The sequence below is a fragment of the Scomber japonicus genome, chromosome 8, assembly GCF_027409825.1.
Source record: "Scomber japonicus isolate fScoJap1 chromosome 8, fScoJap1.pri, whole genome shotgun sequence".
NCBI classification, from domain to species: domain Eukaryota; kingdom Metazoa; phylum Chordata; class Actinopteri; order Scombriformes; family Scombridae; genus Scomber; species Scomber japonicus.
The window spans coordinates 22,403,022-22,421,947 of record NC_070585.1 but is presented as its reverse complement, the minus strand read 5'-3'; the positions used below and the strand labels follow the sequence as shown (position 1 = coordinate 22,421,947).

General features: G+C 38.9%; 1 protein-coding gene across 1 annotated transcript in view; it reads right to left on the bottom strand.

The window, feature by feature from the left end:
* Window positions 1-18,926, bottom strand: part of enox2 (ecto-NOX disulfide-thiol exchanger 2) — a 189,916-nt gene that overhangs the window by 156,082 nt on the left and 14,908 nt on the right. Inside the window, exon 2 of the mRNA XM_053324124.1 lies at window positions 13,379-13,475. The gene's annotated coding sequence lies outside the window, so the exon portion shown is untranslated. The remainder of the gene's footprint in view (window positions 1-13,378; window positions 13,476-18,926) is intronic.

Here is an 18,926-nt window from a genome sequence, read left to right as displayed (position 1 = left end):
ATTTGTTGGATGAGCTGTTTTAAATGCTGACATGACAGTAAAAACCTCCTTTTGTCCCTTAGCCTCAAAGTAATTTCTCTCTACGCCAAATTTAGCCGTACCTTGTAGCAAAGTATAAATAATTCATTGTCAGACACAGTGAATATCAATTCTTTTATATTGCCCAGTACCATCATCACGGCTGATTAAGCTACCTAAGGGTCACTTACTTCATTGGTGGCAATGTGTCTGCAATCCTAGCCATCCTAGTCAGATCAGAGCGCTGACACAGAGGTTAGCTGAAAGGCTGGTAGGCTGACTAACAATCCTTTAAGACTGGCAGAGTGTGCCAGGTTGGCTGCCCTCCTGTCCATATGATGGCAGGGCAGAGGGAATAATCTACTTATGAGGGTGGAATTTTTAATAATTCACTGAAAACCTGTCTCAGCAAAATCTTACTCAAAATTACTGAGTCCTATTCAAAGCTGAGGAACAAAGTGAGCACACAGTGAGGAATTATTCACAAAATTATCCTTTCTGGGTACATTAAAATGCATTAAAATACTTGTGGAAGTGTGTGGATTCAGGTTTTTTAAACTGGTATTTTGTCTCACATGGGTTTTGTAGGATGACATCATGGTTTAGAGAGCTCAAATCCTAATATATCGTCTTGGTGAGCCTCTGTTCCACAAGCTTCTATACTTTGATGCAACCTCTCATTGAGCATTTTTTATATATGTCTTTCTGAAAGAATTTAATATATTCCTGAGGTATCCAATTGGCATCCACTACAGAACTAGCTATTAGAAATGGAAACTCTTGTGATTTCAGAACAATTACTTTATGAGCCTACAAAAAGCTACAGCTGGCATGGGATTTGACCAGCTGGGCAACGGAGATAATTCAGTCGTCTGAACTTGGTTTTATTCATATCCATAATATTCACTAACACGCTCTTTAAAGTCAATTTTCCACATTTCAGCTGTAACCTCTGCTGTCTAAACTTCCACATTGTTCAGCCCTCTCTTTCTTATGGTTATAACAGACATGTTTTAAATAACTATAACCCCTTGTCTCATCAATACCCTTGCTACTTTTCACTCTGCGACAGTCTGGGTAGTTCGACAGTGAAAGGTAAAAATAGAAACATTGAATAAATAAAAGAGTCAGATTAATTCATCCATTCATTTATATCAAAATATAAAATGAAGTGCACAACGTACTGTTGATTATGATATTTCTTTTTTTTTTTTTTTTTTTACAATTGTCAGTGTGATTTTGAATAAGGTTTGAATAAAGGTACTACTTTTGGACCAGATCCCAGAATATAGGTCCTGTTTCACCATTAACAGGAGATCAGGTCCTTGTATCTAAACAACAAGACAGCAAGCTGTGTATCAGTGTGTTTAAAATTACCCTTACAAGTGCTTTGTTGATCATGTGTCCAAGGTTATGAAAAGATTGTCTTGCCATTCACACACAGAAGTGAATGCAAACACAGGTCAATGTACTGTGAGCTGTGTGACTGTCGCTGTTTTTCTGGAGAGGATAATCAAGCACACAACCACAACAGGTTGCTTGTCAGTTTTTTCTCTGTCGTTTCTCTGCATTCTAACAGTATAGTAGTGAGTCTGAGTCTCAACTCTGAGAAACAGATGTGAAAATATGTTTCTCAGTGTAAAGAATAAGAAAATTCTAGACAGCATTCTCTATCCTCTCAGGAGACCTGGGGGGTGAAGTTATTTCTTTCCAGTTTAATGGTGTATGACTCAGACATGCTAACGAACAGCTAAACAAATGTATGCAGAGTATGCAGCGCCCCTGGTTGGAGAATGGCCATCACTGAGTTTATCACACTAGACACACACACACACACACACACACACACACACGTATATATGAAAGACTTTAAATACACTATAAATACACTGAAACACTAATATGACAGCTTGATACTGCACTGGCTATGTAGCACCATGGCATGTATAATTACACATCCTATTGTCATTACTGAATGCTCTTGTTCACAATGTCCAATGTCTGGATCAAACCATTACTGGCTCGTATCCTGTAGACTGAACAGGCCTTTTAAATGTCTCTATTATGACTTGAGCTCATAACAAGAGTAGCTTCATTGTCCTGCTACCTGTTTCCTGACATACTAAGCATACTGGCACTCCTCAGACTGCTCATCTCTTTCTGGCACAATTGACTGATGGATTTCCAAACTCTGCATCAGCCAAAGCTATTAAGTGGTTTGCTGGAGCGAAATGACTTTACTGTTCCCAGAGTGCAACATTAGGCTCAGCAATTCCTGCCTGCTATTGTCTAGGGCCACTGTGACAAACTTAATTTCTTGCCAGACAAGCACAAACACTTATGCCGACACACACAATAAATAACAAAAACGAAAAAAAAAAAAAAAGAATAATCAGAATTACTCTATTTTCTCTTTTTGCTTTTAGCGATGATTTTAGTCACATGTGGTGACCCATGCCAAATACATTTACTTCAAGCAATATGAGTGACTGGCTTGTCGTTTTTGATGCGTGGGCATTGGTGAAATAATGGATCAATATTATGTTTGAAACCGCTGTATGAAACAACAACTACCCATAGTGAATTATCCATTCAGTGCTCAGAGCAAATACTTCATACAAGGCTTGCACTATTCAGGGAAGTTTAACCCACTCCAGAAACCCATCTGCCAAGATAAATATCTTGCTCATGGCCAAATACATAAATTGAAAATGAATATTTGGATTTTTACAGACCATGAAAAAAGGACAAGCTCTGGAGTAAAACATTTCATTGTAAAAAAAAAAATAAAGAAAAAAGACTGAAAGGATGCAGCTCTACTTACTGTATGCTCATTGTGTTAAGTATACATTATTCCTGGTCATACCTGAGGCTTAGGGGACAAATTCACTCTTTATATTCATGGTGAAAGACTGGATGGCCCAGGCATCATGTGGCACTGTGTGGTTCAAGTTTGCGTGCCATGGTTAGCCAAGCATAGAGCTGATTTCCCAGTCCAAAGCCCTAGCTGTGGCTATATACCACTGGGACTTGTGAAGGTGTAGTGCAAATAACGTAGCCTAAGGACACCTCAAAAACAAGATCTAGGAACCTTTGCTGACGTGGAAAAAAGCTGAACCAAAAGAAGTAGTGCATTCATTGTCTGGTATGAAATCAGCCAATACCACTGAGAGAAGAAAGTGATTTTTGAGCTTATTTTTGTCCATAATGTGCTGCAACCTTTGTAAGTGTCAGCATGCATTAAACACTTGAATGTCCTTTAGTCTGCACAATCTTGAGTCACCCTTGAGAAAACACACTTGAGCATTTCTGCGTTTTTTATTATTATTATTTTTTATAAAAGGTGCATCATAGTATATATTTATATTTTAAATTTAAAAACAATACAGTGTGAAATTTTAATATTATTATTTACGTAGAGGAAAGGAAAAAACAACATAAATTAAATCAGGCTCCTAAAACTGGATTCATACTTCATACTGGGCTCAGGCAGGTTAACTAAAGTCCCCACTATAGATACAGTGGGGAGAACAAGTATTTGATACACTGTCGATTTTGCAGGTTTTCCCACTTACAAAGCATGTAGAAGTTAAATTTGTATCATATGTACTCTTCAACTGTGAGTGACGGAATCTAAAACAAAAATCCAGAAAATCACAGTGTATGATTTTTAAGTAATTCATTTGCATTTTATTGCATGACATAAGTATGCATGACATCAGAAAAACAGAACTTAATATTTGGTACAGAAACCTTTGTTTGCAATTACAGAGATTAGATGTTTCCTGTAGTTCTTGACCAGGTTTGCACACACTGCAGCAAGGATTTTGGCCCACTCCTCCATATAGATCTTCTCCAGATCCTTCAGGCTTCGGGGTTGTCGCTGGGCAAGATGGACTTTCAGCTCCCTCCAAAGATTTTCTATTGGGTTCAGGTCTGGAGACTGGCTAGGCCACTCCAGGACCTTGAGATGCTTCTTATGGAGCCCCTCCTTATTTGCCCTGGGGATAGAATGGTGTTCTTGGGGTTGCACTCATCCTTCTTCTTCCTCCAAACACAGTGAGTGGAGTTTAGACCAAAAACCTCTATTTTTGTCTCATCAGACCACATGATCTTCTCCCATTCCTCCTCTGGATCATCCAGATGGTCATTGGCAAACTTCAGACGGGCCTGGACATGCGCTGGCTTGAGCAGGGGGACCTTGCATGCACTGCAGGATTTTAATCCATGATGGCGTAGTGTATTAGTAATGGTTTTCTTTGAGAATGTGGTCCCAGCTCTCTTCAGGTCATTGACCAGGTCCTGCCGTGTAGTTCTGGGCTGATCCCTCACGTTCATCATGATTATTGATGTCCCATGAGGTGAGATCTTGCATGGAGCCCCAGACCGAGGGAGATTGACCATCATCTTGAACTTCTTCCATTTTCTAATAATTGCGCCAACAGTTGTTGCCTTCTCACCAAGCTGCTTGCCTATTGTCCTGTTGCCCATCCCAGCCTTGTGCAGGTCTACAATTTTATCCCTGATGTCCTTACACAGCTCTCTGGTCTTCGCCATTGTGGAGAGGTCTGTGAGAGCTGGGATTCTTACTGGTTGGTAGATGATCAAATACTTATGTCATGCAATAAAATGCAAATTCATTATTTAAAAATCATACAATGTGATTTTCTGGATTTTTGTTTTAGATTCCGTCTCTCACAGTTGACGTGTACCTATGATAAAAATGACAGACCTCTACATGCTTTGTAAGTGGGAAAACCTGTAAAATCAAATGTATCAAATACTTATTCTCCCCTCTGTATCTAAAGGTGTAAGTTTTAATTCACAGTTAAGTGATGCATTTCACAACATTTCCATCACCAGCACACCAGACACTTTGTGATACAGTATGAAGCTTAGACAGTCTGCCATGCTTCATTACTGAAGAGAGAATTCTGTTCAATTGCTGTATTTCCACTTTTTAATTCTCTGTGACAGAGCAATGCTCATGATGAACAGAGAAATTGCAGTACAGATGGCTTTGCTTCACTCCCAACAATCTCTATCTTGCAGAAGAATACACAAGCAGCCAATCACAGGTCTTATTGGATGCTTTATGGTATCTCTGTGGCGTCCATAGCCACACCATGTAGTTACATTTCACTGCTAAATTGGCTACATCCAAAACTCAGCCAAATTCAGCCTCTAAAACCGGTTACACATTAAGTGCTTCATGAAATGCTTGACCCACCTGCTACTGTAAAACACAGCATGAAAAAATGAATATGAAATATGAAAAGCTATGAATTACATTAAGATGCATGATCTGTAGCCATGGCAGAGGCATACAGTAATGTGACCATTAATCAGTTGTCAGAATAAAACACCAGTGTCATTATAAGATTTACATACTTACATAAAATGTCATTAATGTATTTTTAAATGCTAATCAGGCTGTTAAAGTGTGGTAATATTCACAATTACCACACTTGAACATCTTGATTAGCATGAATAATATGCTATTTTATGTAATTATTGACACTTAATTATCGTGTAATGTTTTTTTGACCTTGGTCACTGACTTAATCACGAGGTTACTGTAGTACTTACTGTTTAACTTGTCTCTATGTATGTTCAGCCTACTAGTCCTTAGAAATCAAGTTCGCCTAAAGAATATGCACAATGTAAATTTAGCTACACTGACACATTTCCTTTAAGCTGGATGCTTTGAGGAACTTCAGTTTTGTATAATGAGCGCCTACAGTTTTAATTCCTGTAACTTATACTGCGTGATAACAACACAGACTACTAAATCAGAGTCTAAAAGGAAAGTATTTAACTGGAGCAAACTGTCAAGGGTTATTAGTCATATATCTTGTTTTCTCCCCTCCATTGAGAGTGGGATCTGGCTGCAGTGTTTCTTTGTCTCGGGGCCTTATCTGGCTATGAAGCGCAGAGCTCTGAGCTGCTGTCTCTATTGGCATGGTGATGGAGGCAAGGCCTGCCATCCCAGATAAACCTCCCTCTGTTCTGCCAGCAGCCCGGCAGGCTTCATGTTTGCTGCAGGTGTCAGAGAAAATGTTCCCATAGCCATTAGACTTTAGCGCTGCTGGTGACATGTTGGCACCTTTGATGGGAAATGACTGAAGATGGGGGAAAGTGATGACGGGTGAGACGGAGACAGACAACATAGGGGCAAGACAAAATGATGGGGGAAGTTAAGACTGGGATGGCTACCAAATCACAGTTACATTGAAAATAACTGATAACAGTTATTGCATGTTCATATTTTCATTTCAATAATTACGTTTTAATGTGATTAAAAGCACACAAAATGAGACATGTATTATTCAGCTCATTAGCTTAATCAACATTTATTTTAATGCTGACCACCACTGCATGTTGAAAATGTGAAAGACGACACACTGCTGCAAAAGAGACACATTTTCTCTCACACACACCCACACACACACAAATCTATAAAAACGCCAGAGGTAGTCAAGTTTGGGAAAATGTAATCTAATGAATACTGTATACCATGAAGAAAAAGAAATTGAAAAATTGAGGCAGACAAGTTGTAGCAACCAAACAGTAATGATGGTAGTTGCTGTTGCTGCTGCAAAAATTTCACCAGGGAGAAACCTTGTTAAACTGAATATTCAGCAGCCATTCTGCTTCCAGGTGGCAAGAGATTGGAAATTGGACAAGAATTCATAATTGAGTCCACTAACAGTGTTGTCTCCAATTAAAAAATAATTTACAACAGAAAAAAAACAACATTAAATCCAGAAAGAATTTACTTTGACATAACTGATATGTTTGCAATCACAGAAGACTACAAGTTTCACTTAAATGAAATTAACCTGTCAGAATTTAATTTTTGTAGCTCAAATGTATAGGTTTTTTTGTATAGTTTTCAACAAATGATCAAGGACTACATAAACACAAATGATGTTCATTATGAGTCATATTCATTGACTGAAACATCAGGTGTTGTGTAAAAGATTTATTAAGTATCTCAGCAGCCACCTTTTCATCAATACACAGGTGTAGTAAACTTGCCCATCTGTGGGTGCTGAGGCCAATGTTAATATGGGACAAACAACCACCACACCACCTTGCCAGACAGGGAGCAGGACAACGAACAGGCAGATTAGACCACCTGGCCCTGCCAGACTGTCAGCCTATTTATACCCCGGACAATAATTTATACCAGGACTACCCAGGAGCACACAGACAACGACCAAGGGGGAGGGAGGCATCTCTTTCTAATGCTCCCATGATGAAGAAAAAAAAGTCACTGTGATGACCTTCTGGCTTCCTTTTCCCTGTAAGGCTTTCCCAGAGGAGTGCACTAATGGCAATGACCTCCTCTACCTACAGTATGCTCCTTCAGTCACAAGAGAAACTTCTCAATATGCAAAGGTAACACAATACTATTTATCTTTAAACATGACCTGAATTATGTATGTTAGAGCATCTAATTAATATATCTCTAGACCACAATAAGTCACGGCAACAACTTGACATAAAAACAAATATTCTTCTCAACTGACAATAAAACTGTGACATATAGAGTACAGTATATTCTGCACTTGAATGCTGCAATAAAGCCTTTGATTAGGCTTGTGTTAGAGCTTGATTTCTTAAGCTATGAAAGATGGTGTCAGACATTTAAAATAAATGAATAAAAAGTGAGAAGAAACTTAAAAGAGAAGAAACATAAAAAAGGATAACCAGCAGCACATTTAGTTTCTTGGCTTGTGAGTAACAATGGGCATGAAGTGAAAGATGCTTTATCTTCTATCTGCTCTGTAAACAATGCCAAAGTCTAAAATTAGTCATCTTACCGTTTTGCAGTAAACCACACTGCAATTACACCAGGAAACGAGTTGCTTAAACTCAAAACCCCAAAGAGCTCTATTTTTTGCTCCTGCCGCTGCTGACATTTTCCCATTAGTGGCACAAGCGTGTAATTTGGTGGCACCAATATTTCATTTCAAAGAGCGTTTCACACAGTAATGAACATGTCACCACTGTGTTTAACAGATTCAATTAAAGTAAAGAATTTGAATCCCTGAGAAATTACTTATCAGACCCATTATCACAGTTCATACAAACCTAGTGAAACTTTATTTTGCTGTGACTCAACTCTGTGTTGTACAAATATCTAATGAGATGAACTCTGCAAACACATTTTTAACTCTCATGCAAACTGTTGAGTTTAGACTGTGATACTGGGATTAAAGGGAATAGTACTATCAGCACATTGAATGGAAATAGTCTAATAAGGCATGCTGAGCTTCTTGTGCTGCTTTTCTACAGTATGTGACTAAACTGAAAAAAAAAACTTTAATGGGACAACCTTTGCAAATACATTTGCATGGCACAATTAAAAATGCACACTCTTGAGATTCTCAATCTGCACGCTATACAAAACCTTGGGATCTTATTGGTCTCAATTTGTGTGTAAGAAACATCTGGTGTCTCAGGAGTTTGATAGCATCAAGGCAATTTTTGTAAACTGCTCTGTTGCAAATGCATAGCTGCATCTTTAATCTGCAGACAAATGACAAACAACATTAGGAAATGGCGTTTTGGGGGTGGAAACAAACACTTTAAATCCACCATATAATCTCAGATTCAGATTCAGAATAATAAAAAAACAAGCAGATGATAGATAAGATGATCAATACCACACTCAAGCAGCTAGCAAACTCACGCTATATCTTGTTTGTTTAATCTGAAACTAAAGTGTGAAGACAACAAGTTTTATTTTTTATGGCAGGCTATTTATCAGTACAGTGATAAGTTCTCATACGCAATAAACAAACAACACATAGTCTAATTTGCAAGTTGGTGAGCTTCTGGAGCTGCTAACTTTGATCAGATAAGACAAGACTGTCTGCGAGGATTGTTTTAAAAACTTTCCTCCTTAAATTGTTCATCACAAAGTGACAGATGTTTGTCTACAGTGGGAAATTTCTCACTGAGCTGCATCAAAAGTTGCACTGACTGTAAGATGCCTGTATCCATCATTTCTTCCTCAATCACTGTCAAGGGAGCTGCTCCACAAACTCACTCTTGATTATGCCAAAAATATCTTAGAACATAAACTAAGTTTGGGAGGGCGATGTTGATTGCCACAAGATCTGATTCAAACAACTGAAATGATAAATATATTCTGTGTGTATTGGTATGTGCCAGTGTCAAAGAGAGAGCTAGAGTGTGTGTAGGTGATTCAGCAGCTCTTTCAGCCTACTAGATATACAATCATCAGTCTTCCTTTTGAAAAACACAAAAGGCTGGAGGCAACAACGAACTGAAGATATTGTAATTAGGTACCGCCATCACAAAAAGTGTTAGTGTGGAAAATGCAAGAGAATAAAGACGTTAGATATTTTCTTCATGTGTTCACTGAAACAAATGATGACTGTACTTGCTTTTTAGGGCTGTATGATTATTCCCACATACTGGTGATATTCTGCCACAATAGATCCAAACAAAATAGACAATGGGATGGCAGCAGGGTACGAATGACGATGAAAATAGGAATAAAAGCTCCATCATCAAGATTTTTGAAGTTGAAGTAGAGACAACATTGATTTCAGCAACTAGGTTCAAACTTACTGGAAGCCGGTTCAATGCTGAGTTCCATTAGCTCGGCTTGCATGTTGTTATTGAGTGACTGTCATAAAAATTAGGATGTATTGGTTGATGTGAAAGGGCGCTGGATATTCTGGCAATCACATCTGTTCTGCTCTCTGAGGTGAAAGAGAACTTAGTACTGAGCCTGGAAAACAGGTGGAGCTAAGTGGAGCTAATTTGCTGATCGTGTACGTGTGTGTGTATGTGAGTGTGTGTACTGTATGTGTGTTCATATCACAACAAAGGGAGAGAGAGGAGAGAGAGAGAGAGAGAGAGAGAGAGAGAGAGAGAGAGAGAGAGAGAGAGAGAGAGAGAGAGAGAGAGAGAGAGAGAGAGAGAGAGAGAGAGAGAATGACAGAGTGAGACAGACTGACACATGGAGAAAAGGTGAGTACTAATATTAGTCTGACATTGTAAATGGCATGTTGGTTATGGACAAAAGGTTAACAATATGAGCCACAATCTTAAAAAAATACTCTTGTTGCATCTCTGCTCTAAAAAGATATCCAGTTACAGAGGCGGCACTGAAGCATTTCACACATTTTTTGAATGCTTTTAAAATGTTCCATCTAATCAGTCACAAAAACCTCCATAAACATCTACTCACAGTATTGTTTTTTTGCCCGTGACATGATGCAGGTTAAACAGTAGTGGATATTCCCTCCAATGCTTAAGTTGTATATAGCTGACTGAAGACTGTATATGGCTGACAAAAGCTTGTAAGGGCTGCAATCACTGTCAATTTTTATTTTTGTTTTAATAGTTCAGTCTATAAAATATCATTAGATACAATGTGTCATTATATTTGGAATTTGTCAATACATTAATACATTGAAAAAATCCAATATATTGACGCTAAACTAAATCAATTAAAATGAATTTAATGTGCATTCATGAAAAGCGAATTTAAGAGAAAAACTGGCTTGAAAATCACTGAGGATGTTTTATCAAGGTTATCAAGACCTATTTTTTAAGTCTCTTTAGTAAAAAGTAGCCTTTATATCAAATGCTTTTGCCTGTACTTTGATAATTTAACCCCAGGGAAGTCAACAGGGATGTAACAGAAAAGGTCAGAAGGGAGTCATTGGTCCCTTGGTTAAAAAGAATGTTATTTTGTTACAGATTAAAAAAAAGATATCAGTTTTTAGAGCACGGAGAAATTAACCTCAACTATTACTCCATCCTAAACACGTTAATGCATGCTTTCACTCTCTTTTTCACTAGTATTGTAAACCTAGCAAAAGAATCAGGAAAGGAAAAACTGCAGTAGAAAAAAGGCACATAACACTCAGTCTGTCTGACGATGGGTATGGTCAATATTTTGAGGGCGTAGCAACTGGATACCCGGATCAAGGCATTCTTTACTGTGCACTGCTGTCCGATGAGCAAGTTGAGACGACGTTTCGGTTCATCTCTATGAACAGATACATTGAAATAGGCTAATACGGACTGCATAGTTGTCACACAATAGCCAAGAGACTGCATTTTGTGCCAATGTGGTCCGCCTCTTTTGTTCTCTGCTCTGACTGTTTAAAACGCAATCGCAATCAAACCCCTCTCAAGCGTGACCGGTCAATACCACTTGGACTGCAATTGGAAACCACAACGCTTCCGGTACCTGTCCTGTTGCCTACAGATTCTGCATTCATGTGAAAATATTTGTTGATAGAAACTACATAGCACTTGACAGAAAAAGGCTCCATCAGTATGTTCAATTAGAAACTGGCAGAAATTTGCCCCGGTCTGTAAAATGTCTTCACTTATAACGGAATAACAAGTAATATCATCTCCACTGTAGACAGACAGTAGTATCTGGGCTGTTCTTGATGTCAAATAGCTCTTTTCAGTAATAACCAGTAAGAGGCTGATAAATATTCCTGTGTGTGTGTGTGTGTGTGTGTGTGTGTGTGTGTGTGTGTGTGTGTGGTCAAGGTATTGTGTAGAGCCAAGCAAGCAGCTCTCAGCAAAAAGACAACATCAATATTTTGAATATGATTTAGAAGAGGTAGACAGAAAAAAGCTTTTATCACATCTTGCAGCAGGCTCTAGTGGGGTGTTTTTAGAGACAGGATGACCAGATACTCAAAAATATTTTGCAGTAACTAAAGGCTTCTTTTTGTTACACAAAGCTCTAAACTGAAAGAAGTCCCTGCTCTGATCCAATATTTTACCTTACCTAACCCTAACCCTTTTTCCTAAAAACTGCAGCGACAAACATTCCTGCATGCCCAGTTAAAAAATAGGAGCTTTGACCCATTTGCTTCCACACTGGGCATTAAACTAGGACATCATACTGAGTATCACATGGAAATCTGGGATAAAATTAGAATGAGGATTTAATCAGTAAACCAGCTAATAAGGGAGCTCAGGATCCAAATATATTTTCTTATGGCAAAACAAATCATTCTGAAGTTGTGGTAAAGGCAGTCTGAGTTCTACTGGGGATAATTGCACTCTGTGGTTTGGCTGAAAAGTCATAGAAACCTTTTGTCTTTCTGGAAACAGAAGGCATGGCTGACTAAAAGACCAAGAGAGAGAAGGAACTGGAGCTTATTCTAGTATTTGGTTCTCACTATGGGTCAGTGCACAGGATTAAAAATGCTGAAAGGTTTTCAGGTAGTATTTGCTGTGGTTAAAGAAAACTCACTCTACATTTACTACATATTACAAGCTGCCAAGACACGATTTACAATATTGCAAAGTACAATTGTCCCTCCTCATTTTAGTGCTTAATGATGTCAAGTTCCCACTTGGCACAATTATGAATGAGATTAACAACTCATATTAGCAAGGTCTGTTTGAAAAAGGTAGCAACATGCATTGTTGACTCTCGCTCCTCTGCAAATGAGCTTGATTGTGTGTTTTGGACAAAAACAGGAGTTGAGAATTGGCATTCGATGCATGGTCATTAACTGTGTAACGCTGCCAAAATGTTTAATTCCACTCAAAACACTGGTTTGTTTGGCAGATCATAAAATCATTAAAAAATATATGTTTTGCATTTGTGTTTCTCAAAAAAGTCTATTCGGTTGTGCAGAAAGTTACAGTACAAGTTTTAATAACCAAATATAAAGCAGACGTTTTAGTGATATGCATTCAAGACCAAAACAAAAATAGAGGTTAGATAATTATGTCTGGGACAAAAACATACACTGCAGTTTATTCAAATGAGTAGGGTTTTAATGTGTGAATGTGCCCAAATGAAGGCACAGAATCTAGTTGGGGAACACTATTTGACATGCAGCCCACATCTCCAGTAGTTCGTAGTTCTTAGGCAACAGGCAATTAGAGGAGATACCGCTGCCGCTATCTGCTGCTGAATCTGAAGGCAGATTCCAGTACTAATAGCCTGAGAGGCAAGCAGCACCTGAGCCTCGAGGACAACAAACAGTGGATGCAAGAAAAATACTTGAAACACTGATTTAGCCCTGTGTACCACTTTCTAGCAAAGGACATTCAAAACATACATTGATCTGCTTTGGATCAAAGACATTAAACCGTACATGACAGCTGTTTATGTAGGCACTCCTGGCTCATATCAATTCACACTTACACAAGAGCAAACTGCTAAGTGCCACATTTGAAAAATATCCAAAAAGCAACAACAACTCTCACAGCAAAATGACGCTTGATGTAATTACAAGAACTGGAATCATTTCTACTTACTGAATCTGAGAGACAAACTGAAAAAAACGAAAATGAAGAATGTTACTGCAAGTAGCAGTGATCATACCTGTGATGTTCCAGTCATAAAGCTGCTTCTCCTAAGCATGAAGGCAACTTCACTCTGGCAAAGAAGACATTGCAGCTGTCTGGCTTCATCTTGGAGCCTGAAAACACAACAGAAGAGAATCTGAATATCCATCAACTTTAACAGTTCTCAGTCAGCTTTACAGCTGCAGACCTAAAGCAAAAATCACCATACAGTCAATTTTGTTATAGCACATTTCATTTTTCACACTGACAATGGCAGTGCTGGAAAAAGCGCAGGCTTCCTCATTCATTTCACTGAGACCACTGCTTTGCTCGGCAGGGGGTCCCGTGGCAGAGAGCTAAAACGGTTGGTTTTGGTTCTCCTTTATCTGCTGCACAATGTCTGGTCATCCAGCAAAATGCTGTGTTGGCAAATATGTGCAAGCACAAATATCAGGTAGACTACCTTGTTGCATGTGCTTTAGACTGAAGACTGAACATTTTTTAATTGATTTATCTATCTATTATATTCTGATTAGAACTTACCAATAAATAATAACCTCAACTTCTACCATTAATCTTTCAAGCATTGTATTAGGTCTGTGTCTAAAGAGTTCCTACAAATTTAATAATTGGGTTCAGGCTTTTTGGCATCATTTTCACCATCCAGTGAGTGTATCGTGTAGGTCTGCAAGACTGCAGATACACCTGCCAGCAGCAAATTAGTTCAATGCTGCAGGGTCTACACTGGAATGAAATAATCGATTAGGTAAATACTCTGATTTGCATGAAATGGAGAAGGGTCTATCTGCAATCTTGCAGAATGACACGATTCACCCACATTACTACATGACAGGCACACTTTACTACACAACCCCGCCCCAACCCTTTCACTGCTCATTCCTAAATCTAACCAAGTGGGTGTGTCATGTACTGAAGTAAGTGTGCCATGTGGATACTGCAAGTCTGCAAATAGACCTGTTGGTACTTGCCTGGTAATGAGATGGAAGAGAAAATGATTGCGGCTGTGATTAACTTTCCAGAGCTGTGTAATCTGACCTCAAAGGAGCGCAACAATTTAAACCGCTGTCTTCGCATTTTAAGCCTTCATCCTGAGCTTGTTCATTTCTATTTCATCTTCTTTACCTGCACCCTGTGGCAACGTGCCCACACTAACACAGCCTCTGCATTGTTTTTCTACAGTGATATTCAGTTTGAAGGTCTCTGCTGAACACTGAAATGATGAGTAGACAATGTTGCTGTAATCCCAGAAGATTTGAGTAAGAAAACTCAATGGCAAGGCAAGGCAAGTTTATTAATAAAGCACCATTCAGACACAAGGCAATTCAAAGTGCTTTACAGAGGCATAGAAATACTTAATAATCATACTTAATTTATTGGAAAGCTGCAGTAAGCAATAATGTTTTAAGCCCTGATTAACTGAGCTGACAGTTTCAGCAGACCACAGGTATTCAGGAAGCTTGTTTCACAGGTAGGGAGCATCAAAACCCAAAAGCTGCTTCACCTCACTTGGTTTTGATCCTGGGAACACTAGTTAACCTTGTCCCAGATAACCTAAGGGGTCTGGATGTTGCGTAACTACAAGTAAATCAGAGATGTATTTAGGCCTGAGACCATTTAGTGCTCTATAGACAAGTAATAGGATTTTAAAATATATCCTTTGACACACAGGAAGCCGGTGCAACGATTTAAGAACTGGTGTAATGTGCTCCACTTTCTTAGTGTTAGTGCGGACTGTGGCAGTACCATTCTGGATGAGCTGCAGCTGTCTGATTGATTTTTTTACTAAGACCCATGAAAACACCATTATAAAAGTCTAGCTTGTTGAAAATGAAAACATGAACAACTTATTCTGTATCTTGTTTAGACAGGAATCCTTTAATTATTGCTTTTTAAAGGTGGTGGTGGTAGGCTGATTTTATGGTTATTTAGTATTATCCAGACTTTTTAAAAAGAGGTTTAATAACTGTGGTCTTCAGGGCCATTGGAAAAAAGGCCTGTCCGAAGAGAACTATTAACTATCTAAAGAATGTTCAGTGCTATGGACTTAAAAGTAGTCCAAAATAGTCCTATGCAGAGGCACGGGTGAAGTATCTTCAGGTTTTTATCAGTGACAAAGATGCAAAGTCAATACATGACTTTGTGGATAGCAGTCATAATGAACCTGGAGTTTGGTTTTTCACCACCTGCATTGTGCTTGTTTACACTTTCTTTTATCAGTGTTGTTACCATAGAGAACATTGATCTTCATGGGAGCGAATAACTTTAGAACTGAAACTGTTTACGAGATCACTGACAGTAACTGAAGGCAGAGATAGTGTGGGTGTAAAAAGGTAATGTAAATATTTTTTCATTGATATAGTGCTTTCTGATTACCTCTGTTTTAATTCTGCCGGTGTCAGAGATGTTTATTTTAAAGAAAACACATTTATGATCAGAAAGGGCAAAGGCAGTCCCCACAACCTCAGATATGTGTAGTACCTTGGAAATAATTTGATCTAAAATATGTCGCTTTTTATGTGTTAAATCATACATGCTGGCATAGTCCAAAGTTACTTGTTTGGATGAGCAGGAACTAGGTATCACATAACATTTCACACATCCATTCATGGCATAGTGCTTGTTGTCCAAGATAGGAAGAGTGGTTTTATTTCCCCAGACTTTCTTGATCCTTTCCAAATACCAGCAGGGGGGTGCTGGAGGTCACAGGTTAAGTTGTCAGTAAACGTATGGACCCCTACTCTGTTTAACTTAACCCGATCAATTTTTGGATTTTTGGTTTTGTTGCTCTCAGAACAGATTGAAATTGTAAATTAACCTGTTTTTGGGCAGTGCATTAAGAGGAAAGCCAGCAAGCAGCTAAAATGTTCAATTCCTTTCCCTAACGTGGGGACCTGACAAATATAACGGAGAGAGGACTTGCCACTCCTTGTGGACTTAGCTTGAGTCATGGCTGCATGGGTCTTGATATTAGTCTCTGAGCTAGAGGTGGCAGGTAGACATCAGTGGAACTGTTCTTCTCGTTTCTGACTCTTCTTTTAACCCGGACAACGTCTGTCAAGAGCTCAGGTTTGACAATGTGTTGGTAGAACAGGTCTTTAGTCTTGCTCCCCAGTTTAGTCAACAGCACATATCCAGATCTGTTTCAGAATACGCTTCATGTACCTGGATCTGATCATCGGCCGGTCCCAGGACATGACGTGGGAAGCAGGAAGCAGAGTGTCAATACGCTTTCTTGTGTTTGGTAGAGTTGAGAGCTTTGATATTCTGGCTAAGCTTTGCACAGAGGACGAAGATAAGGAAGGCATCATGGTTTGAAACCTTTTCTCTTTCACAGTATTTTTGGCCATCAAGGTTCTTATCTTGGCAGTTAATCCTGAATTGTTGGTAAGTCTGTTTAGTACTTAAACAAGTTGTTGAGCATCTGGACTTGTAAAGATAACATTTGGTACTCTATTAGTGTTGCAGAGGTTAGCAAATCATCCACTATACTCAAAGGCAGCCTACGATAGTAGAATAGAGATTGCCCTAAGATAAGCAAAAATCATATACCACCCCAAAGAAATATGAGTATTCAGGCTGTATTAGTCACTAAAATATGTAGAGCTATTAACAGCAGTAGTTAAGTGAGAGAACAACAGCAACACAAACTGCTTCAGGCCTGAGCAGGAAAAGGATCCTTTCATGTGATTAAAAACCGTGCATCCTTCCTTGGTGCCACATCACAGTGGTTACATCTCCCAAGGGCGACGTCATATATGTTTTCCATAATCATAAAAATATCAAGGGGATTCTTCGGACTGGTGAGGTTGAACAGTTTCTCACAGGCTGTAAAAAGTATTTATTGTTGTGATGAAGGGATATGCTCCCCGAGTTGTAGTCAATTTGTGGAATTCAGTGAGGGGACGGGGCGATATCACCTGAAATCAACATTACAATCAATTGACTCATTGACCGCTGTAACAAGTAACTTAACTATTATTAAATATACTTGTGCTCCATATTCAATATACGGAATAATTATAGATTGCAAAAGAGTATTCCTTGATCAAAATCAATCTAAAAAGTTTGGAAAATCAACATTTAATTTTTAATTGATTGCCCAGCACCATTAATAAGTGCTTCATTTTCTGAAACAAACTGTATGTGGGATGTTCTTTTGTGCTTTCAACTTATGAAGATGATTGTAAAATTCACTGATTGGAGAGTCTCTATCCACTCAAAAATTTATTTGGCTCATTCTTACATCACTTGGATGTTTGACTCTCGAAAGCTGTTTTCACCTTAATCTGTTCAATGGGGAACATTTTCTGTGCTCACCTTAAATCTGAGTTTAAAGACATAATGCTTTAATAAAGCATTACCTTGCCTCGAATGATTGATGATGCTTTGTACTATAATATACTGTACTACTCCAAAATGTACTCCCAAGTATTCCCTGATATGCCTTGATCTTCTCTTGAACCCACATTAAAAACCTCCTCATGACTCCTTATGTATCGTCTTCTTTCTGTAGGTCCATATATTCTGTGCAAATTATTATTGGGAGAAAAGCTCTGGGTCTGAAAAACCGGGCCAATGCTCAAGTGACTTAAAGCTGCATTCTCTGCAGTTGCTTGACTACACTAGTTGCAAAAACATACGTTAATGCAACCCCAGATTACAAGAGTATTGAAAATTTAATTTCAGCATTTTGATGTTCTCAGGGTTAGGGTTAGGGATAGGGTAAGACCCTTTAGGACGTAATTGGTTCAATATTTCCAGTAAATTTAAAGCCTGTTTTTTGCTCACCAAAATTAGCATTAACAATTGAAGTATTACAATTAACAACTGATTGTAAATGTACCATACTAGCCAAGCTAGCAGCTAATGCTAGAGTTTCAGGACATTTTGGAGGTTTACACCATCCACCAGCACCGGCCACTCTCACATCAGTGCCCATGATCAACACCATTTCAGGCTGTCCTGTGATTCTTTTTATTTTGTATCAGGCAAATCTCCAAAAACGTACCAAAACTGCAAGCTAGCATGGACTGTTGGCCAATCCTAGCACTTCGATGCCATGCAGGGCATGCCTTGCCAAAGAAAGCAGTGGGATCCATAATAATGGGCCAGCTCCACCCTCTTGTCCAAATACGGTCACTTCTGTCTCCGAAAAACCAAGACAGCAACAGTCAAAATGTCAAACTCAAGGATCTAAAACAAGATTCCACAAACCAATGGGGGCTGGTCCATTGCTTTTCACAATGATTATTATTCAAAGAAGAGTCTCTAATCAGAAAGTACTCATGACAGGCACCGACTACCTTCTACACAGTATTACGACACACTGAAAACTGACACTACCCTCTGCCGTTCCACTGACCAGGGTCGTAATGTGATGACTCTGCCCATCCTCAATTCTATGACTGCACTTCTGCCCACAAACCCTCCCCAACATCCGGCTCACACTAGCAAAGAAACCATTAACAGTAATGAGAATCGATGGGGGTGTTAAAAGTATTGGCAGTCCGGCCCAGGAGCTGCTCTCGGTGCTGTCTTTATTAGTCTGGAAAAAGAGTGCCGGT